The sequence below is a fragment of the Mirounga leonina genome, unplaced genomic scaffold (genome assembly GCF_011800145.1).
Source record: "Mirounga leonina isolate KUSES-001 unplaced genomic scaffold, KU_Mleo_1.0 Mir_91, whole genome shotgun sequence".
Lineage (NCBI taxonomy): Eukaryota > Metazoa > Chordata > Mammalia > Carnivora > Phocidae > Mirounga > Mirounga leonina.
The window spans coordinates 35,072,612-35,093,995 of NW_023270839.1; the positions used below are offsets into that span (position 1 = coordinate 35,072,612).

A 21,384-nucleotide genomic window follows, 5' to 3' on the forward strand; every position below is an offset into this window, starting at 1 on the left:
TTAACAATGTTTATTCTTCTGATCCATGAGCATGAAATGTTTTTCTATCTTTTTGTGTCTTCTTCAATTTCTTTCATAAGTGTATTATAGTTTCTAGAGTATAGATCTTTTACCTCTTTGGTTAGATTTATTCCAAGGTAGCTTATGGTTTTGCAAATGACACTATAGATAAAGGGCTGGTATCCATGATCTATAAAGAACTTCTCAAACAACACCCAAAGAACAAATAATCAAGTCAAAAAATGGGCAGAAGACATGAACAGACACTTCTCCAAAGAAGATATACAAATGGCTAACAGACAAATGAAAAAATGTTCAACATCATTATCCATCAGGGAAATTCAAATCAAAACCACACTGAGATACCACCTTATACCAGTTAGAATGGCAAAAGCTGACAAGGGAGGAAACAACAAATGTTGGAGAGGATATGGAGAAAGGGGAACTCTCTTACACTGTTGGTGGGAATGCAAGTTTGTACAGCCACTTTGGAAAACAGTATGGAGGTTCCTCAAAAAGTTAAAAAGTAGAGCTACCCTATGACCCAGCAATTGCACTCCTGGGTATTTACCCCAAAGATACAGATGTAGTGAAAAGAAGGGGCACATGCACCCCAATGTTCATAGCAACAATGTCGACAATAGCCAAACTGTGGAAGGAGCCAAGATGCCCTTCAACAGATGAATGGATAAAGAAGATGTGGTCCATAAATACAATGGAATATTACTCAGCCATCAGAAAGGATGAATACCCACCATTTTCATCGACATGGATGGAACCGGAGGGGATTATGCTAAGGGAAATAGGTCAAGCAGAGAAAGACAATTATCATATGGCTTCACTTATATGTGGAACATAAGGAATGGCATGGAGAACATTAGGAGAAGGAAGGGAAAAATGAAGGGGGAGAATCAGAGGGGGAGACGAACCATGAGAGACTATGGACTCCAGGAAACAAACAGGGTTTCAGAGGGGCATGGGGGGTGGGTTAGCCCAGTGATGGGTATTAAGGAGGGCACGTATTGCATGGAGCACTGGGTAGTATATGCAAACAATGAATATGGAACACTACATCAAAAACTAATGATGTACTATATGGTGACTAACATAACATAATAAATAAAAAAAAAAGAAAAAGAAAGAAAGAAACTCATGCAGTAAAAACTCATGACTAAATTGTTCTTTAACAGATACGCAACCTTGCCCAATTCCTCCTCTGATAACCAGTTGAGACTGTCTAAAAATACAAATATCTAATAGCATATTTAGTCCATCTAGTTTCAATTTGGCCACATTTATGTGGCCATTTTGTCCTGAAACCCACAGAAATTTGTGGCCACTGTGCTATACCCCATACCAGCACAAAAGAGTATGTTGATGAGTTTCTAACACATTACCTTGAAGGGCAAAGTCCTCACTTCTTGGGCTCCACCACCTGAATTCTTCTTGCTTTCTCTCTTTCTCTTTCCTTTCTTATTTATTGACATAGGCCCAACATTTTAAGCATTTACTACTGAAATGGATATTGGTTTTTTTTAATTAAGTAATTTAATAGAATATTGGTTATATGGAAAAATGTTTACAGTCTAGACTCACCACACCAAATCATCTTCTAATTCCCTACCCCTATTAGGATGTGCTCAGAAAGGTAACTTTATTGTAATAGTAATGGAGCTCAATTTGAAAACTTTTATTGAACATCTAACTTACTCCAGACACTATTCTAGGCATTAGGGATTCCAAAAAAAAGAGACATAACCCATTCTCATAAATCTCCAAGTTTAGTAGATAACTCACAAACTCTAGTTGAATGAAATATCCTAATTAAAAAAATGCTTTGATTATTTTAAAATGTGAATGTTTCCTTGAATTTTAACCTATAAATACAAGGGTCTTTTCTCCCCCAATGTTTGTTTTTTTTTTTTAAAGATTTTATTTATTTATTTGAGAGAGAGAGAATGAGAGACAGAGAGCACGAGAGGGAAGAGGGTCAGAGGGAGAAGCAGACCCCTTGCTGAGCAGAGAGCCCGATGCGGGACTTGATCCCGGGACTCCAGGATCATGACCTGAGACGAAGGCAGTCATTTAACCAACTGAGCCACCCAGGCGCCCCTCTCCCCCAATGTTATGTTCTTTCTCATTAGCCTAATACCTGTTCTTTCTGATGATTAGAGATAAAAGTCAATTGTATCTGCGTAATAGATACTTTCAGGAGTGTCTGCTTAGCTCATACTCTCTTTTTCTATAGAGAGAGATAGAGAACACAGCCCCAAAGTTAACTTTAGGCTATGAAACCTGACACTCTTGATCACAACGAAATGAACCAGGAGTAAACACTGGACTCAAGCTGGTTCCAACCACAGTTAGTTCTTCCTCTTCTGGTTATAATGGACAAGCTTGCATCAGAACAAACCTCTCATTGAAAACACCTAGAAAGGATGGATAATAAAGAAAAAAAAATCTGTTTGAAGGCAGAAGAACACTAAAATGCATCAAGACTTGGGGAAATAAGTTCCCAGAGACACAAAAGGCTCAGAAAGTTGAATCACACTTTTGCCCTTTAGGCAGATGCAGATTCTAAAGTGAAGGCTAAGGAGCTTAGAAAATGAGCAGAACCTTAAGTAGTTTCACAGAACTGCAGGGAGAATTGGAATTTAGAGTCCATTGGGGAAGAGTGAACATGCTATATACCCCAGGCTGGATCAAAGTGATGTGTTCCTAGAGTAGGCAGCCTCTAAGAAGGCCCCCAATGATACCCACCTCCTAGTACTCATGCCCTTGGGTAATCCCTTGAGCATGGGCTGGACCGAGCACATTCTAACAAACAGAATTGGCAAATATCATGGGTATCAGTTCCAAGATTAGGTTACAAAGAAACTGTCCTTCTGTCTTGCCCTTCCTAATTCTCTAATTCTCTTACTTGCTTTGAGAATAGCCAGACACTGTACTGTGAGCTGACCTATAAAGGAGTTCTATATGGCAAAGAATCAATAACTCCAGCAAATAGCCAGTGAAGACCTGAGGCCTGCCAACAGTCATGTGAGTAGGCTTGGAAGCATGTCCAACCCTAGGGAAGCCTTTTCAGATGAAACCACAGACTCTGCCAACACCTGAATTTCAAGCTCGTGAGAGACTGAGAGACAGACGCACCCTACAAAGCCACACCTGGGTTTTGGATACACAGAAACATGAAGATAATAAATGTGTGATATCTGAGGCCACTGAGTTCTGAAGTAATTTGTTGCTCAGCAATAGACAACTAATATAGCCTCTATCTTAATGCTTTCCGGTATAAAAATAAATCATTTCTCAAGAACTATAAAATTACCCAGAGTTTCAAATTAGCTCTAAAAGTTCTTCTGTTTTTTTAGGGGGGGGGGGGCGGGAAGGGCTCCACACCCACCATGAAGCCTGATGCAGGACTCGATCTCGTAAGCCTGAGATCATGACCTGATCCAAAATCAAGAGTCGGGCACTTAACCGACTGAGCCACCCAAGCTCCCCATTAGTCTAAAATTTTTGTACATATTGTCTGATATTTAACAAAAACATAACAAACACTTACACCTTGACAATTAAGAGGAAAAAACAATTTCAGATTCACTAGACATTCAGGCACTGGTATTATCAGAGAAAAACTTTAAAAAGACTAACAGGTTTAAGAAAGTAGATGGTATGACAGAATTTCAGCAGAGAACTGCAAAGTATTATTTTAAAATAATCAAATAGAAATTACAAAATCAAAAACATAGTAAATGAAATTTAAAATTCAATGAATTAGTTTAATGGCAGATTAGACATAGCTAAAGGGGAGAAATGGGAACTGGAAAACTGCACATGCCTGCACACACACGTGCCAGACTAAAGTACACATTAAAAAATAAAGATGGAGGGGTGCCTGGGTGGCTCAGTCAGTTAAGCATCTGCCTTCAGTTCAGGTCATGATCCCAGGGTCCTGGGATTGAGCCCTGTATCGGGCTCCCTGCTCCATGGGGAGCCTACTTCTCCTCTCCCTCTGCCTGATACTCTCCCCACTTGTGCGCTCTCTCTCTCTGTCAAATAAATAAAATCTTAAAAAAAAAAATTAAGATGGAAAATACAAAAAAATACTATGTGCAAGAATTTTATGGGTAAAATGATAAAACTATTAAAAGACAAAAAAGAAGATCTGTAAAACAGAAGATCTTATGAACACATTTATGTTGGAAACAACCTGAATATCACCAGAAGGAAAATGAAAATAAAATGTGCTACTTTCATTAAATGGAATATTGCAGTGAAGTTAAAACAAACTGGATTTAATATGTATAAATAAGGATAAATCTGAAAACCTTAATGTTGAGTGATGAAAAAAGACAAACAGCATCATAACATTGATCTAGAATCTGTCACCATATGTAATTATCCCATCAGAGGTCCAATTACTCCAGTGCTAATAAAACTTAAGCTTCAGGGTCCCTTACTTTTCTGGGCCTCTTTCAAAGCCCTAAGAGAGGCTCTGACAATGTGTTTAAATGACATATAATTTATAGAACTTATATAAGTAATATTTTAACCACAATTGGTTAAGACAGTTGTCCCTTCACCATCTATTTCTCTTCCTTTTATGTTAGGTAGCATTGTAATGACCATGGACTTTTGGGGATCTGATTCAGGAAAACCTATTTTGTGGATACACTTAGGTTAGGGTTTGTGAGATGTGTTCATGAACTTTAGTACCCATCCAGTGCAGGAACTGCTCCTAGCAATACTCCTGCTGCCTACCATATGGACCCTTGGGTGTGATATCATGACTCAAAGGTGCCTTGCCCAAGATTAGATCAAGACATAAATGTGCCATATAGCATCAGGCACTGGAAGTATGGTGAGATTAAAAAAAACAAAGTTTGAAATGTATGGAAACAGAAACTGATCAGTGGAAAATTCTTCAGTCAGGTATGTAAAACTGTAAATAAGAAATTTGGTTTTCATTGATGCCTTGTGAAAACAAAGTTCTCTCTTGTCAGGGATAGACTCATAATGCAGCATATGCAATTACAAACACACTGTTTTTCTTTGGGGGAATATCTTAAAAAGAGAATCATAATTCTTGTGTATAAGGGAAAAACCCACAGCAGGAGTATGTCTTTCTGTCTGCAAGGTTTCATATGCTTTATGAATTTTGACTTCCAGGAATGAAAAAAATTTTGATCAACCATGCCAAAGGAAAAAACTGCCTTTGTATTCATACTACTTTTAGGTAATGATATTTCTCTAAAAGCTTAGGGAAGAAGTCTATTCAGAAAACGCTAATTTAGAAAACTATACAGACAATATTATTCCTTTTTTCACCATACATTACATCATTAGTTTTTGATGTAGTGTTCCATGATTCATTGTTTGTGCATAACACCCAGTGCTCCATGCAGAACGTGCCCTCTTTAATATCCATCACCAGGCTAACCCATCCTCCCATCCCCCTCCCCTCTAGAACCCTCAGTTTGTTTTTCAGAGTCCATCATCTCTCATGGTTCATCTCCCCCTCCGATTTCCCCCCTTCATTCTTCCCCTCCTGCTATCTTCTTTTTTTTTCTTAACGTATATCGCATTATTTGTTTCAGAGGTACAAATCTGTGATTCAACAGTCTTGCACAATTCACAGCGCTCACCATAGCACATACCCTCCCCAAGGTCTATCACCCAGCCACCTCATCCCTCCCACCCCACCCCCCACTCCAGCAACCCTCAGTTTGTTTCCTAAGATTAAGAATTCCTCATATGAGTGAGGTCATGTGATACATGTCTTTCTCTGATTGACTTATTTCGCTCAGCATAAGACCCTCCAGTTCCATCCATGTCGTTGCAAATGGCAAGATCTCATTCCTTTTGATGGCTGCATAATATTCCATTGTACATATATACCACATCTTCTTTATCCATTCATCTGTCGATGGACATATTGGCTCTTTCCACAGTTTGGCTATTGTGAACACTGCTGCTATAAACATCGCGGTGCACGTACCCCTTCGGATCCCTACATTTGTATCTTTGGGGTAAATACCCAGTAGTGCAATTGCTAGGTCATAAGGTAGCTCTATTTTCAACTTTTTGAGGAAACTCCATACTGTTTTCCAGAGTGGCTGCACCAGCTTTTATTCCCACCAACAGTGTAGGAGGGTTCCCCTTTCTCCGCATTCCCGCCAACATCTGTCGTTTCCTGACTTGTTAATTTTAGCCATTCTGACTGGTGTGAGGTGGTATCTCATTGAGATTTTGATTTGGATTTCCCTGATGCCTAGTGATGTTGAGCACTTTTTCATGTGTCTGTTGGCCATTTGGATGTCTTCTTTGCAGAAATGTCTGTTCATGTCTTCTGCCCATTTCTTGATTGGATTCTTTGTTCTTTGGGTGTTGAGTTTGATAAATTCTTAATAGATTTTGGATACTAGCTCTTTATCTGATATGTCATTTGCAAATATCTTCTCCCATTCTGTCGGTTGTCTTTTGGTTTTGTTGACTGTTTCTTTTGTTGTGCAAAAGCTTTTTATCTTGACGAAGTTCCAATAGGTCATTTTTACCCTTGCTTCCCTTGCCTTTGGCGATGTTTCTAGGAAGAAGTTGCTGCGGCTGAGGTCAAAGAAGTTGCTGCCCGTGTTCTCCTTTAGGATTTTGATGGACTCCTGTCTCACATCAAGGTCTTTCAACCATTTGGAGTCTATTTTTGTGTGTGGTGTAAGGAAATGGTCCAGTTTCATTCTTCTGCATGTGGCTATCCAATTTTCCCAACACCATTTGTTGAAGAGACTGTCTTTTTTCCATTGGACATTCTTTCCTGCTTTGTCAAAGATGAGTTGACCATAGAGTTGAGGGTCCATTTCTGGGCTCTCTATTCTGTTCCATTGATCTGTGTGTCTGTTTTTGTGCCAGTACCATGCTGTCTTGATGATGACAGCTTTGTAATAGAGCTGGAAGTCCGGAATTGTGATGCCGCCGGCTTTGCTTTTCTTTTTCAACATTCCTCTGGCTGTTCGGGGTCTTTTCTGGTTCCATACAAATTTTAGGATTATTTGTTCCATTTCTTTGAAAAAAGTGGATGGTATTTGGATGGGGATTGCATTGAATGTGTAGATTGCTCTAAGTAGCACTGACATCTTCACAATATCTGTTCTTCCAATCCATGAGCATGGAACGTTTTTCCATTTCTTTGTGTCTTCCTCAATTTCTTTCATGAGTATTTTACAGTTTTCTGAGTACAGATCCTTTGTCTCTTTGGTTAGATTTATTCCTAGGTATCTTATGGTTTTGGATGCAATTGTAAATGGGATCGACTCCTTAATTTCTCTTTCTTCCGTCTTGTTGTTGGTGTATAGGAATGCCACTGATTTCTGTGCATTGACTTTATATCCTGCCACTTTACTGAATTCCTGTATGAGTTCTAGCAGTTTTGGGGTGGAGTCTTTTGGGTTTTCCACATAAAGTATTATATCATCTGCAAAGAATGAGAGTCTGACTTCTTCTTTGCCGATTTGGATGCCTTTTATTTCTTTTTGTTGTCTGATTGCTGTGGCTAGGACTTCTAATACTATGTTGAATAGCAGTGGTGATAGTGGACATCCCTGCCGCGTTCCTGACCTTAGGGGGAAAGCTCTCAGTTTTTCCCCATTGAGAATGATGTTCGCTGTAGGTTTTTCATAGATGGCTTTTATGATATTGAGGTATGTGCCCTCTATCCCTATACTCTGAAGAGTTTTGATTAAGAAAGGATGCTATACTTTGTCAAATGCTCTTTCTGCAGCTATTGAGAAGATCATATGATTCTTGTTCTTTCTTTTGTTAATGTATTGTATCATGTTGATTGATTTGCGGATGTTGAACCAACCTTGCAGCCCAGGGATAAATCCCACTTGGTCGTGGTGAATAATCCTTTTAATGTACTGTTGGATCCTATTGGCTAGTATTTTGGTGAGAATTTTTGCATCCATGTTCATCAAGGATATTGGTCTGTAATTCTCCTTTTTGATGGGGTCTTTGTCTGGTTTGGGGATCAAGGTAATGGTGGCCTCATAAAACGAGTTTGGAAGTTTTCCATTTCTAATTGTTGGAACAGTTTCAGAAGAATAGGTATTAATTCTTCTTTAAATGTTTGGTAGAATTCCCCTGGGAAGCCATCTGGCCCTGGGCTTTTGTTTTTTGGGAGATTTTTGATGACTGCTTCAATTTCCTTAGTGGTTATAGGTCTGTTCAGGTTTTCTATTTCTTCCTGGTTCAATTTTGGTCATTGATACATCTCTAGGAATGCATCCATTTCTTCCAGGTTATCTAATTTGCTGGCATAGAGTTGCTCATAATATGCTTTTTTTTTTTTTTTTAAGATTTTATTTATTTATTTGACAGAGACAGCGAGAGTAGGAACACAAGCAGGGGGAGTGGGAGAGGGAGAAGCAGGAAGCCCCATGTGGGACTCGATCCCAGGACTCTGGGATCATGACCTGAGCCGAAGGCAGCCGCCTAACAACTGAGATACCCAGGCACCTGCTCATAATATGTTCTTATAATTGTTTGTATTTGTTTGGTGTTGGTTGTGATCTCTCCTCTTTCATTCATGATTTTGTTGATTTGGGTCATTTCTCTTTTCTTTTTGATAAGTCTGGCCAGGGGTTTATCAATCTTGTTAATTCTTTCAAAGAACCAGCTCCTAGTTTCGTTGATCTGTTCTACTGTTCTTTTGGTTTCTATTTCATTGATTTCCGCTCTGATCTTTATTATTTCTCTTCTCTTGCTGGGTTTAGGCTTTCTTTGCTGTTTTTTCTCTAGCTCCTTTAGGTGTAGGGTTAGGTTGTGTATTTGAGACTTTTCTTGTTTCTTGAGAAAGGCTTGTATTGCTATATACTTTCCTCTTAGGACTACCTTTGCTGCATCCCAAAGATTTTGAACAGTTGTGTTTTCATTCTCATTGGTTTCCATGAATTTTTTTTAATTCTTCTTTAATTTCCTGGTTGACCCATTCATTCTTCAGTAGGATGCTCTTTAGCCTCCATGTATTTGAGTTCTTTCTGACTTTCCTCTTGTGATTGAGTTCTAATTTCAAAGCACTGTGGTCTGAAAATAGGCAGGGAATGATCCCAATCTTTTGGTACTGGTTGAGACCTGATTTGTGACCTAGGATATGATCTATTCTGGAGAATGTTCCATGGGCACTAGAGAAGGATGTGTATTCCGTTGCTTTGGGATGGAATGTTCTGAAAATGTCTGTGAAGTCCATTTGGTCCAGTGTGTCATTTAAAGTCTTTATTTCCTTGTTGATCTTTTGCTTAGATGATCTGTCCATTTCAGTGAGGGGGGTGTTAAAGTCCCCCACTATTATTGTATTGTTGTCAATGTGTTTCTTTGCTTTTGTTATTTTTTTTTAAAGATTTTATTTATTTATTTATTTGAGAGAGAGAGAGAGAAACAGCATGAGAGGGGAGAGGGTCAGAGGGAGAAGCAGGTTCCCCGCTGAGCCGGGAGCCTGATGTGGGACTCGATCCCAGGACTCTGGGACCATGACCTGAGCCGAAGGCAGTCGCTTAACCAACTGAGCCACCCAGGCGCCCATCTTTGCTTTTGTTATTAATTGCCTTATATAATTGGCTGCTCCCATGTTAGAGGCATAGATATTTACAATTGTTAGATCTTCTTGTTGGATAGACCCTTTAAGTAGGATATAGTGTCCTTCCTCATCTCTTATTACAGTCTTTGGTTTAAAATCTAATTTGTCTGATATAAGGATTGCCACCCCAGCTTTCTTTTGGTGTCCATTAGCATGGTAAATGGTTTTCCACCCCCTCACTTTCAATCTGGGGGTGTCTTTGGGTCTCAAATGAGTCTCTTGCAGATAGCATATCCATGGGTCTTGTTTTTTAATCCAATCTGATAGCCTGTGTCTTTTGACTGGGGCATTTAGCCCATTTACATTCAGGGTAACTATTGAAAGATATGAATTTAGTGTCATTGTATTGCCTGTAAGGTGACTGTTACTGTATATTGTCTGTGTTCCTTTCTGGTCTGTGTTGCTTTTAGGCTCTCTCTTTGCTTAGAGGACCCCTTTCAATATTTCTTGTAGGGCTGGTTTTGTGTTTGCAAATTCCCTTAGTTTTTGTTTGTCCTGGAAGCTTTTTATCTCTCCTTCTATTTTCAATGACAGCCTAGCTGGATATAGTATTCTTGGCTGCATATTTTTCTCGTTTAGTGCTCTGAATATATCATTGCCAGTCCTTTCTGGCCTGCCAGGTCTCTGTGGATAGGTCTGTTGCCAATCTAATGTTTCTACCAGTGTAGGTTACATATCTCTTCTCCCGAGCTGCTTTCAGGATTTTCTCTGTCTCTGAGATTCATAAGTTTTACTATTAGATGTTGGGGTGTTGATCTATTTTTATTGATTTTGAGAGGGGTTCTCTATACAGACAATATTATTAAATCATTTCATGTGAAATAGTATGTAGCCAAAAAAATTAGAGAAAAAGTGTAACAGAAGCGTGTCAGTTAATTAACAAAAATATTATTTTTCTAGAATTTTGTGATATTCGTGAGTTTTTAAAAATTTGTAATTTGTTATAATTTCTTTTTTCATTATACATAAATGATCACTTTAAAAGGCTACCAAAATTTTATAAATTTCTGGCATGCAAAACTCGAATCTGCTCCTGATCCCTGCATATTATTCATGATTTATATATAGTAAAAGCTGAAAACACACATGGGAAGAATACAAAGCAACTTTGGGATCTTGTTTACTTTAGGAATGGCAAGAGTGGTATGGGTGAAGGGCATGGTGCTTCCTCTGTGTTTGTAGCATTTACAAACTCAGTAACTGGAATCTCTGAATTCTAGTGTAAGTAAGCATCAAGCTAAATCTGAAACATGGTCTTGTTAATGGTATTTTAAGAAAATAGGTGGAATAAAATTTGCCTCATTCTATAAAATAGGATATTTTATCTCTATTTTTATTAAATAGATGCAGTTAAATTTGAACACAGGTAAGAGGGGCTTGCAGACTGTAAAATACTGTCAAATGTTAGTTTACAAAATGACAATCTATATGCAAGTGTTAAGAATGTCCGATGATATCTGACACTATGTGTCTGATATGTATTTATCTCAGTTAACAATCCCAATAAGCCTATGAGGAAGGTGTTATTATTATACCTATTTTACATATCAGATCAAATATGAAACTTCTTGATGGACCTATAAAATATTCACCTGCATTTAATTATTTTTTTTTAAAGATTTTATTTATTTAACAGAGAGAGACCCAGCGAGAGAGAGAGAACACAAGCAGGGGGAGACAGAGAGGCAGAAGCCGGCTTCCCGCGAGCAGGGAGCCTGATGCGGGGCTCGATCCCAGGACCCCGGGATCATGACCTGAGCAGAAGGCAGACGCTTAACAACTGAGCCACCCAGGCGCCCCTTTACCTACATTTATTTAATACCTTTAAAATATTTAAATAAGTGAGCCAGGTGCTTCACTCAAAATTATCAGTGTAGGTGTATGAGGTTATGTTAAGTATGGTAGGGGTGGTGGGCAAAAATGATACAATTATTGAATGAATTTTCATTTTTTTCAGTAATTATTGCATCATATATATTGAATACATGTTATGATAAATCTCAGGTTCAATTTTAGGGAGTAATACAAAGTAATGTGTATAGGCTTTTAGTTTCTTCCTTAAATTTTAATCCAGATTCCACACTATTCCTTCTAAAGTGAAAACTCAGCAAATTGAGAGTATTGTTCTATCATATTCAGAAGTTTCATTTTGGTATTTATGTGTGGACTATCTTATTTACCTAAAGCACTGTAAAATGCCATAAGTTGTATCAGAAAATTTCAGCATTGTGGAATTCACAGTTCCATTAAACATTCAACAACTATATTTGTATAATGTAAGAATTACATGTCACAAATTGGGGTTTGAAAGAGAAAAAAAAAAATCCCTGCCCTCACAGAGCTTACAGATTCAAAATGAACAAGCCAATAAAGTAATAAATAATAAAGAGAGACAGAGAGAACTCTAACATAAGACCAGGGGGACAGATATTTAGGTGGGGGCCTGAGGAGACAAAAACTGAAAGAAAAAAAACCCACCAGACCATATTCTTTGTAGACCTCCACACTGTATCACTTCTAAAATGATCCACAGTCCAATAGCTTCATTACCAATGGCTTGAGTCAGGAGCAGAAACTCTGAAGTATCATACCATGGCCACAAAAGGAGGGGTGAAGGGGATCTTTGGTGAAGCAAATGGGGAAAAAGTTGGACGGAAAATTTCCTGCTGGAACGTGTTGGGAGTGTGTGGTGTTTCAGCCACAGGCTCCTGATGATGGGACTTTAGTTGCTGAACGTGAAGATAATTTCAGCACCCTACAATTATGTGCCTAATTAAAATTAAGAAATTAGAACACAGTTAAAAGGAATAATATTTTGCTCACAGCTAATTTCATTAAAGTATTAATGAACAGGACTCTTTTTATGGCCAGAGGGCAACCACTTTCTACAGAGTACTTCCATGCTAGCTAATTTATTCATGCATGAAAAACAATCCAATGAGAAATGAGGGAGCTGAGAACTGCTGGTCCTAATTAAAATATTTAAAACACCATGTCTATTTTCTTCCATCTAGCCAAATACCTAAGCTTGAGCCAGCATGGTGCCAATTAACATGGAAAAAGCAAACACAAACACCCATGGTTTCTGATTGAAGTGCACATTATTGTACCATGCAATATATTGTTCAGCACATATATGTAAATGTTTAATTAACCCATGTCTGAATCTCAGCAACATTCAAAAATCGATACTTTATTCCTAAACAAGTGGCAATCTGTGTAGGGGAGACACTTACTTATTTATCACAGTGTTTTATTCAAACCTAATTTGAAGCAGTCCTGTGCCAGACATGCTAAAGTGTTTCTTAAGGGAAAGAACAGGGAGGAGATTCTTTGCTCGGCAGACTTCTCTTCAGATGGCAGCAAGATTGTTAGTCGCCAAAGACTTGTGAAAGGAGCTAGGTTAGCCTCAGGTGATATGCAATTTTTCATTAATAATGCAAGGGGGAGTCTGGACCTAAACCCATTTGTCAGCCTGGACAGCAATGACAATAACAACACACACACACACACACACACACACACACACACACACACACCCCTCTCTTCTCTTTGTTAACTAAAGACCTGTCTGTCAGAACAAATTCCAGAGACATCCCTGCCATGGGAGCATGTTGGAGAGAAATGTCTGAAACTCTGAGAAGGTGAAGATTTGAAAACCTCACAAATATTAACTGGAACTTTATCAGTATGTTAAAAACAATCATAAAAGGAGAATTAACATTTTCATAGCTGCTATGGTTTATACGATGTTCACTCCAGTTATGTCTGTCTTAACAATCCTGTGTTGTTGGAGGAGCAAGGCTGAGCAAGGGAAATCAAAGCTAAGGGCAGTAAAGTGACTTGAGGAACGTCATGCAGAGTACATGCTGGAGCCAGAACTTAAACCCATGTCCTTCAACCCCAAAAGCAATCTACTACATAACCACATTGATTTTGAACAGTCACTAATTTTCTGTTTACATGAGAGATATCATCTTAAGAAACTTAATTACTACCCATTTAGCTATTAAAAATCATTTGTAGTTTGCTTTTCCTGGAAGGGACTGGGAGGGTGAGGATATATTAATAAACAACTTTTCCTCCTTCTAGCATTTTTCACCATGTTTCAACAACTAAAATCCAGAAATTTCAGGCTAAGACCTTAGAAGTAATTTTGTCCACAGGGTTTCAAACTATTTGCAGCAGCAGAATCCTTTTCTTCAAACACAATCTTTCATGAAACACTAATGTACCAACACAGTTGTAAAAGCAGAACCCTTTAACAAAGGGGTGGATCTCACTCCCCAAGCTGGCAACTGAGGCACCACCCCAGAACCTGCCTTCTAAAAACCACTGTGCTTATCAAATCCTTCATTAAACTGAGGAACTTGGGTCCAGAGAGGTGAGGCCACCAGTTAAGCACTTATGCAATATAAAAGACGTGAAATATGCTTACAGTAGTAACCTTGACCCCTTTGCCCAGTGCTCTTTCCACAGTACCATGGTCCCAAATAGAAACAACAGATACCATAATACATGGAAAGTTACAATGTCAAACAGAGGCAGGAATGTTCATGCAAAATTACCAGCAACAATAGGAGAATGTAGGGCCATGAGGCAGGTTGGCCTGGTGCACAAAGCAAGAGGTAATATTGGAAGCAAGAGGTTTAAGAGAGAAATTTGTTGTCTCTGCCCCATGACTACAGGCTCTTCAACTTACTTCCTTGGGCTCCAGATTCCTCATCTGAAAATGGGGTTAACATCTTCACAGAATTGTTTTAAGAGCCAAATAAGAATCAGTAAATATGCCATTACAAAAGTACTTTATCCATTGCATTACAATTGCTTGTCTATTTCTGCCACTAGACTCTGTGCTTATTCCAAGATAATGCCTATGTTTTACTATCTCTTTATCCTCAGTGCCTATTCAGAAAAGATGCTCAATTAGCATTGGATGGTGTTGTTGAATTCGTAATGATAGTAATAATGGCTAACATGTATTAAGCATTTATGATGTGTTAGGCATTGACACTAAGCACTTGATATTATTTAATCCTCATAACAATCCCGTATGGCTGATATTATTATTGTCTTCAATGCACACCTGAAAAACTGAGACACAGAAAAGTGATTTGCTTGCTTAGGTTTCCAGAATTAATAAGTTGTGGAGAAAAGATTCATATTGAGATGGTCAAACCAAGCTCTTAATCAATATATTCTTCAAAAGCAGCAAAATGGGGTAACAAACTGAGAGTTATTAGCTAGAGAATAAGACGAATGTCATAGATGGAAAAGCATGTGAAATATACCACGCATCCACTGAAAAACATGAAAGGCAAATTCCAGAAAGAGTTTAGTTCTCAATGACTGTTCTAACAAGCAAAGGTTAGGGATGATCAGAGGACACCTCTAATATCTAAGAATGATGTTGTGGATGCTATGTCTCTGATTCAGTGTATCCGAAAAAGAAAGACTCTCAAATATGCTATAGCCAAAGGAAGAGAAGAATCAGAAGGAGTGGGGAAGAAGGAGTAAACACAAGGACATGGTTCACAATGCACCAGGGATTATCCCTGTGATCAACAACCTCACTGTTCTCATTTATAAACACACGTACACACCGTGCTAAACAGTGCAGTAGAAGTGTCTGGTCACAATGCAGACTGATGAGAGTCAACAGAAGATGGCACTAGTCCTCTCTCATACTGAACCACAGAATCACTGTTTTAAACTGTAAATAGAGTTGGCAAGGGTTTATAGAAACTCATTAGTGATAGAGCCATAGCTGATCATGAAGGAAAGTTATACATACCTAGTTTACATCCCAGACATTTTCAGGGACTTCTTTTTGGGCAATCAATTCAGATTATGGTCAGAAACTGAATAATGGGCTGGCTGGACCACCAGCCTAACCCTCTGTAATAGTCTTCATGAGATTTTGGCATTTAATTGGTAATTAGCAACTACATTCATGTATACAGTCTCTTGTTGAAGACAAAATGGGTTGCATGTTCTTGGGTTGCTAATTTGCAGCTGGCATTGACTGAGCCCTGGGTGATTATGGCTTTCCAATTATTAAGACTTCAAGGAAAGAGCTAATATCTCATTACTTTATCCCCTACAACTTACCTACATCCTACCAAATTTTTCAGTTCCTTGGATGCCATATTTAATTAAATGCATTTTCTTATAATGTCCCAACACGTAAGTTAGTATTTCAAACATCTGGCGCTTTCTCAAAAAAAAGAGCCAGTATTAGATATCTAGATTTTTCAAAAGGTTTGTTTGTTTGCTTTTAATTCTCTCTCCATAAGCAAGTTTGGTTTTTGAAACTTCCACTTTCAAGGAAAATGAAAAAGCAACAAAGCAAATCTCCAAGATAGAGTTTGCATTTTTATGCATCTTTAGCCAGACAAACATTAGTCCTTCCCCAGAACTGGAACAGCTATTCTGAAGAATGTAAATTTGCTGTTTTCTCAATATGCAGATAGGCTGTTGTCACAGATCCCCATAGTAATGAACAACTTCTCAATATTTAATAAGCCTGGCATTCCTGTCCCCAGGCGGAAAGCACAGACGGTTGGTAGCCAGCTACTAACTGACCATTAAAATACAGAATCTCTCTTTAAAATGGGCTTCAAAATAGGTTATATCACCCGCAGTGGGCAGTGAGTACTGTCCTCTGCCGGGAGGTGGCCTGTTCTCCCCGCCTGAAGAGATCTGGCAGGAGCAAAAGCAAAGTTAGCCTGCTCAATATTCAAATAGGGGCTACAACACAATCCTGTTTTGTGACAGGGCTTTTAAAGGAGGATGGGGGGTGGGGGGAGAGCCCATCAACAACCCTATTTTTTGCAGTGTTTTAGGACGGAGAACTGCCAAGCAAGTGGAAATTAGGAAATTAGCCATGAAATTTTTTTTTTTTTTTTTTAATGTAAAAGAATGGAACTGTTCTGGAACTCTGCTTTCCGTTCTTTTCATGCTTGCTTGTACACAGGAGTGGCTTGTGCGGCCTCTGGTGTGCTGTGTGAGTATAAACATATTGCAACAATAATGCTTACTAATTAGACAAAGAAGCCATTAATTTAGAACAATAGTATTTGAACATTTTCAAGGTGGCTTTTTTAATTTAAGGAGTAAAACTAGTGTTTATATGATTATATGGAAATTCAGAAAATCATTAATACAATTATTTTCTGAATAACGGAAAAGCTAATATAATGAGTTCTCCTTGCTCTCTTATTGACCATTAAGAGAAGATGTTTTACTGTAACTATAATTTCAGGTTAACACAAATATTCCCACAATCACATTAAACATATAGAGTTGTAAAATTCCTGAGTAGGCCTACTATAACTCTTCACCATCACTTAGTAAGATGTGATTGCTTTTTCTTCTTCATCAACAGCAATAGGAATTAGTGTTTTTTAGGACCACTTTCCATGAGGAAATGAGAATTTTTTTCTTCATCATTTCAGGAGAATTGTTGCTTGCATAATAATGAGTGGGAAATGATGAAGAGGTGGAAGATAAAGATGTGGATGATAGGTGGCTTCCTAGCAGATAACTGGCTCTATAACCATCCTCCAATAGTACCCTAATCCACGCCCTCAGGAAAACTAAAAATGGCCCTTTGGGCCACTTTTCAGAAGCATTAATTCTAAAAGTGTTTACAGTCACGTGCTGCTGAGCAGTAAAAGAAGCAAACCTGTTCTATGTTTTGTCAGGAGACAAAACTAGGATCAGCGGTAAATACTATAATGAGGCAGATTCAGGGCCTTCATGAGAACTTCCCCAGCAGAGGTATACAGTAGTGAAATGAACAGGGTAACTTATGAGGTAGAGGCACTCAAACAGAGGCTGAAAGACTATCTTTCGTGGATGCTATTAACATTTTCAAGAAAAAATGTAGTGTATTTTTCTCAAAACCTCATGTGAAATCCCAAAATATAACACAAATGAAAACAGCACTGCTCTGGTTGAAGTAAAAGATGGAGAACCTAGAACTCCATTTACTCACTTTGTTTTTACCCCCAAGGCTCTGCAGGCAACACCACTGGGCTCTAAGGAATGCAGTTTAAAAACAACTGCTGTAAAAAATCCTCCAAAATTATGTGGGAGATCATACTGACCCAGCAATTCTCAAGTTTTCTGCACTGTGAAACACATGGCAAGTGATAATTAACATGCAGAACTTGAACATATATGCAGATTCAAATATCCCAAAAAATTTCATGGGGAAGTAAAGCACCACAAGAATTCCCAGGCTTCACATATGCTGAAAGTACTTCCAGGTCTCAGGGAGCTAGCTATAACTCTGCCTGCCTCACCCACTCACGACACCTCCCAGAATACAAGAGAGTTCGAAATAGCCTTGAATCTACTCTATAATTTGCAAAAGTAATAAATTTTTTGAAAATATTCACAACTTTACCTTATCAATAATGATCAATTCTTTGGGTCATCCCTCACAACTGACCACTACACATCAGGGCATCGTAACCCTGAGCTTAAGAACCTGAATGACTGCAGTGGTCTGCAGTCATTTTGGTTGGCTCACCCAACCAAAGCCCCAGAGCTGATTCTACATGCTGGATAATGCTAAAATAAAGTGAGTGTTTTTATTAACTTACACAACTGTTTTGAAATACCCAAATGCTTAGGATTTTATGTATAAAAGCAAAGAGTAGTCAATTTCTCTCTGTTCAGTCAGAGGCTTGGGCCTCATCCAAAAAGTAGCCTAATGAAATTTTATTGTCCCTCTTTTGAAATTATTTCACAGTATTCAATATTGTGATCAGCAGCTTAGGTTTATCTATGTGGTAGAATTTAAAACAATGAAGTACTTTTTAAAGAATTTTGAGTATTTATGATTCACTAGACATGGTTGTGAATGTCTTACAAGCATTAGCTCATTTAGGTTTCACAAGAAACCCATGATAGAGCTATTGTTGCTACTACCCCCTTTTTATGGATGTGGAAACTGAGGCTTAGTGGAACTAAGAAGCTTATCGAGCTCTATACAATAGCAAAGCTGTAGAGCTGGGATTTGAACCCAGGCAAATCTGACCCCACAGCTCACAAGCTTAACCTTTATACTAGGCAAGAAGCCAGAAAAATCCTACTGTCCAGAAGGATACTGAAAAGGTAGTTCACAAAAGAACTGATTCTCAAGTTGTTATATGAGCTTCTCATCTCTGTTCTATGTTGTCAGTGAACAACAAAAGAAAAGAAAAAGACATAAATAAAGAATGGAGTTGAGGAATCGGAGGAAAGGGTATGGCTAAGCTACTTTTCTTGCAAAAGACAAAAAAAATGTCAAGAATTCTGATTACTTCACCCAAAGGTCAAAAGAGAATTTTTTTTTTTCTTTCGAGAAGATAAAGATGAATGTGTTGGCTCACCCTGGGGCTAAAGAATAATTAGAAACACCCCTCCACAGCTAACTGATGAGTCCAGGGGCACTGGCTCCCTGCTGGACTCAACGCAGTGCTGGGGAGCCTCCTAGAGGGCCAGCCTTGAGCAAAACACACAGGAGACCTGTGGCTCACCAGCAGGGACTATTGTCAGCCTTGTGACAACTACAGCAATAATATCACTGACAAAATATCTAGAGAGTTGTTTAGAATTATAAAACATCCTAGCCATCACAGAGTTTGATCCTCACAACCAACCTACCTGTGAAGCACACATTATCACCTGGTTTACAGATGAGGAAATCGAGACACACAGAAGTTAAGTGCCTTACTCAAAGCTTCTCAGCTGGTTAAAGGCAGAGTTGGGACTCAGAAATGATGTCAAAGCACCTCCCTCTCATCACATCCCTTGAAGCAGATGATACTCATTCACTAGATAGGTAGCAGAGCCTCAGGGAGAGTGTGCAGGATACGCCCTGGGCTCACATCTTGGCTCTACCATTCACTAGTTGCGGGATGACCCTTAGCAAGTTACTTAACCTATAAAATGGGAATCATAATAGTACACGCCTCATAGGATTTTTGTGGTAATTAACTGAAACTGAAGGAGTTAATGTATAGAAAGAGAAAGCAAAGTGGCTAGTAATACTAAGCATTCAATAAATGTTAGTTTTTATCATTAATCATTCATTCATTTAATAAACTTTTCTCACATGGTTATTCTGCACCAGGCCTGTGTGCTTGGGCCTGATGATATGTGATAAATCAGGCATGATGTGTGATAAACCCTGCTCTGCAGTTGCTCACAGTCCTTGGGAGACCAACACAAAGAGAGATCTGTAAGACAAGGAGGAAGTACAATGGCAAGTTATGGTACAGGATATCATGCAGGCACATAAAACGGCTTTTTATCTAAAGCAATCAAAGCAAGATGCTTGAAGAGAGTTTGTAAAACAGCAATTTTTAATACCAAGAAAGATGCTACAAATTGAAACACAGTTCCAAATTAAATATCAATGTCACAATACTTCATAAAAACAAACAACACAACTCTGAGATTTAGAGCTGAAGACCTAGTTTAAATCCTAACTCCATAACCTACCAACTATGTGATTTTAAACAAATAATTGAACTTCTCTGGATGTCAATTTATTCATCCCTAAAATTGATATATAATAGCAATGTACCTCACAAGGTTGTTTTGCAGGCGAAATGATGTATGTGAAAGTGTTCTGTAAATTTAAAAATGTCATTATAATTATTGCTAATTATAGGGAATGAGGAAGATACAGAAGTAGAGGAAAAGGAGGAAGAAGGGGAGGGAGTAACCCTCAAGCACTTGCTGGGGTGTTTGGGCAGCCACAGAGAGCAGAAGTCCTGTCATGCTCCCAGAGTCTGAGGTGTGCACAAAAGATGACGTTTTTCATTGAATAGGGCAGGCAAGGATTTTGCCAAAATTTTAAAACTACACAACTAGTTAGGTTCCCTCCCTTTCTCCTTACTCCAGGCCCTAAGTACTCTTCTTAGAGTAAAGACTTGAGCATCTTTACCTGAGGAAACCACACCACTGGTCTGTGAGTATTTAGAACTAGAGATGGCCACCTGCCTCCATTTTGGGAGTCCTTTTGTCCCATGGCTCAATTCCTAGTTGCAGAGGATGCCACTACCAGACCCAGGTGGGTAGACACAGGTGGGTAGCCCATCCCAAGCCATCTGCAGAAATGTTTCTCTTCAATACAACTCTTCCAGAGGCCCAGCCAAGCAACACTGAATTGAGAGGTGAAGTCGGAGTTTGCCAAGTGGAGAAGGACAGTGAATGGCACTTGCAGATGGCAAAACCTGAGGAAAGACACAGTGTCATAACGACTCTGGGGACTGAGAGAATGATGAGCAGAGCAAGGCAAATGGAAAGAGTAGGGAAGTAAAGGGCCACATGTGCCAGATGAGGGAGTTTAGGTTTTATTATAGTGAATGTGGAAGACCCATGGGGAGTATAAAGAGAGGAACATGACTTGTCTGAAGAAGTCATTCTGGCATCGAGCAGTAGAGAATAGAGTAGAAGCTAGGGGACGAGTGACAGAAAGGCCACTTACCTAAAAGGCCCATAATGAGGGCACAGACTCCATACCAGTGTGCCTGAGTAGAAAGGGGGAAAATTCAAGAGCTATTTAAAAGGCAAAAAGCAAAGTAAATAAATAAATAAAATAAAAGGCAAAATCAACAGGATTTGGAGACTGGTTGGTTGTACAAGAGTGAAGCAAGGAGCAAAACCAACAGATACTCCTTTGGGTGATTGGACTAATGCACTATGGTTTTATCAAAACAGTCAATTTCAGTAAAAATAATATCTCCTTACATTGA

General features: G+C 38.7%; 1 long non-coding RNA gene across 5 annotated transcripts in view; it reads right to left on the bottom strand.

The window, feature by feature from the left end:
* The window catches only part of LOC118003095, a 307,841-nt gene that overhangs the window by 276,357 nt on the left and 10,100 nt on the right, over positions 1-21,384 (bottom strand). For 4 of the 5 annotated variants that reach the window (XR_004677268.1, XR_004677267.1, XR_004677270.1 and 1 more), the window contains exon 3: positions 19,737-21,159. This is a non-coding gene — a long non-coding RNA (uncharacterized LOC118003095). The remainder of the gene's footprint in view (positions 1-19,736; positions 21,160-21,384) is intronic. The other variant, XR_004677269.1, reaches the window with a different exon arrangement.